Source organism: Myotis brandtii, unplaced genomic scaffold, assembly GCF_000412655.1.
Source record: "Myotis brandtii unplaced genomic scaffold, ASM41265v1 scaffold207, whole genome shotgun sequence".
NCBI classification, from domain to species: domain Eukaryota; kingdom Metazoa; phylum Chordata; class Mammalia; order Chiroptera; family Vespertilionidae; genus Myotis; species Myotis brandtii.
This window is the reverse complement of record NW_005357736.1, coordinates 51,987-54,484: the sequence shown is the minus strand read 5'-3', so window position 1 is coordinate 54,484 and position 2,498 is coordinate 51,987. Positions and strand designations below refer to the sequence as shown.

Below are 2,498 nucleotides of genomic sequence, written 5' to 3'. Positions count from 1 at the left end.
GCTCACCAGCTCACGGCCGCTCCGCCCTGCCCGCAGCCTGCCGCTGAGGTTCTGGATCAACATCATCAAAAACCCGCAATTTGTGTTCGACGTGCAGACCTCAGACAACATGGACGCGGTGCTGCTGGTCATCGCCCAGACCTTCATGGACGCCTGCACCCTGGCGGACCACAAGCTGGGCCGGGTGAGCCGTCGGGGGACACGGAGGCCGTGGTGGGGCAGCACTGTGTGTGTCTGGGCATAGAACCCGCCAGGCCTCTGCGAGAGGGGCCTCTTCAGACCAGCTTAGCAGGACAGAAGCTTGAGGACGGCCTCAGAAGGCCCCCAGGCTTTGGATGGGGTCAGAGCGGACACAGCCAGGGTCTGGGGAGCAGCCAGCCCTGCCCGGGCCAGTCCCAGCCCTCGCTGAGCCGCGCCTGCGTGTTTGTCGGCCCTGGTCTCGTCGTCCTGTCAGGATGTGATGTGCCCGCCACCCTGGCTGACCTGCCTGCTACGTCCTCTGGGTTTGCTTTCCCTTCGGGACGCACCAGAGCCCATGCACACAGATCCCAGGCTGCCCACGCACACAGATCCCTGGCTCCCCATGCACACAGATCCCAGGCTTCCCATGCACACAGATCCCAGGCTGCCCACGCACACAGATCCCTGGCTCCCCATGCACACAGATCCCAGGCTTCCCATGCACACAGATCCCAGGCTGCCCACGCACACAGATCCCTGGCTCCCCATGCACACAGATCCCAGGCTTCCCATGCACACAGATCCCAGGCTGCCCACGCACACAGATCCCTGGCTCCCCATGCACACAGATCCCAGGCTTCCCATGCACACAGATCCCAGGCTGCCCACGCACACAGATCCCTGGCTCCCCATGCACACAGATCCCAGGCTTCCCATGCACACAGATCCCAGGCTGCCCACGCACACAGATCCCTGGCTCCCCATGCACACAGATCCCAGGCTTCCCATGCACACAGATCCCAGGCTGCCCACGCACACAGATCCCTGGCTCCCCATGCACACAGATCCCAGGCTTCCCATGCACACAGATCCCAGGCTGCCCACGCACACAGATCCCTGGCTCCCCATGCACACAGATCCCAGGCTTCCCATGCACACAGATCCCAGGCTGCCCACGCACACAGATCCCTGGCTCCCCATGCACACAGATCCCAGGCTTCCCATGCACACAGATCCCAGGCTGCCCACGCACACAGATCCCTGGCTCCCCATGCACACAGATCCCAGGCTTCCCATGCACACAGATCCCAGGCTGCCCACGCACACAGATCCCTGGCTCCCCATGCACACAGATCCCAGGCTTCCCATGCACACAGATCCCAGGCTGCCCACGCACACAGATCCCTGGCTCCCCATGCACACAGATCCCAGGCTTCCCATGCACACAGATCCCAGGCTGCCCACGCACACAGATCCCTGGCTCCCCATGCACACAGATCCCAGGCTTCCCATGCACACAGATCCCAGGCTGCCCACGCACACAGATCCCTGGCTCCCCATGCACACAGATCCCAGGCTTCCCATGCACACAGATCCCAGGCTGCCCACGCACACAGATCCCTGGCTCCCCATGCACACAGATCCCAGGCTTCCCATGCACACAGATCCCAGGCTGCCCACGCACACAGATCCCTGGCTCCCCATGCACACAGATCCCAGGCTTCCCATGCACACAGATCCCAGGCTGCCCACGCACACAGATCCCTGGCTCCCCATGCACACAGATCCCAGGCTTCCCATGCACACAGATCCCAGGCTGCCCACGCACACAGATCCCTGGCTCCCCATGCACACAGATCCCAGGCTTCCCATGCACACAGATCCCAGGCTGCCCACGCACACAGATCCCTGGCTCCCCATGCACACAGATCCCAGGCTTCCCATGCACACAGATCCCAGGCTGCCCACGCACACAGATCCCTGGCTCCCCATGCACACAGATCCCAGGCTTCCCATGCACACAGATCCCAGGCTGCCCACGCACACAGATCCCTGGCTCCCCATGCACACAGATCCCAGGCTTCCCATGCACACAGATCCCAGGCTGCCCACGCACACAGATCCCTGGCTCCCCATGCACACAGATCCCAGGCTTCCCATGCACACAGATCCCAGGCTGCCCACGCACACAGATCCCTGGCTCCCCATGCACACAGATCCCAGGCTTCCCATGCACACAGATCCCAGGCTGCCCACGCACACAGATCCCTGGCTCCCCATGCACACAGATCCCAGGCTTCCCATGCACACAGATCCCAGGCTGCCCACGCACACAGATCCCTGGCTCCCCATGCACACAGATCCCAGGCTTCCCATGCACACAGATCCCTGGCTCCCCATGCACACAGATCCCAGGCTGCCCATGCACACAGATCCCAGGCTGCCCATGCACACAGATCGATCCCAGGCTCCCCACACACACAGATCCCAGGCTTCCCATGCACACAGATCCCTGGCTCCCCATGCACACAGATCCC

General features: G+C 63.1%; 1 protein-coding gene across 1 annotated transcript in view; it reads left to right on the top strand.

Annotated features, from left to right (window-relative positions):
* The window catches only part of PLXNB1 (plexin B1), a gene marked incomplete at its 5' end in the record, with an annotated part of 26,770 nt that overhangs the window by 16,239 nt on the left and 8,033 nt on the right, over window positions 1-2,498 (top strand). The gene's annotated exons all lie outside the window — the stretch shown is intronic.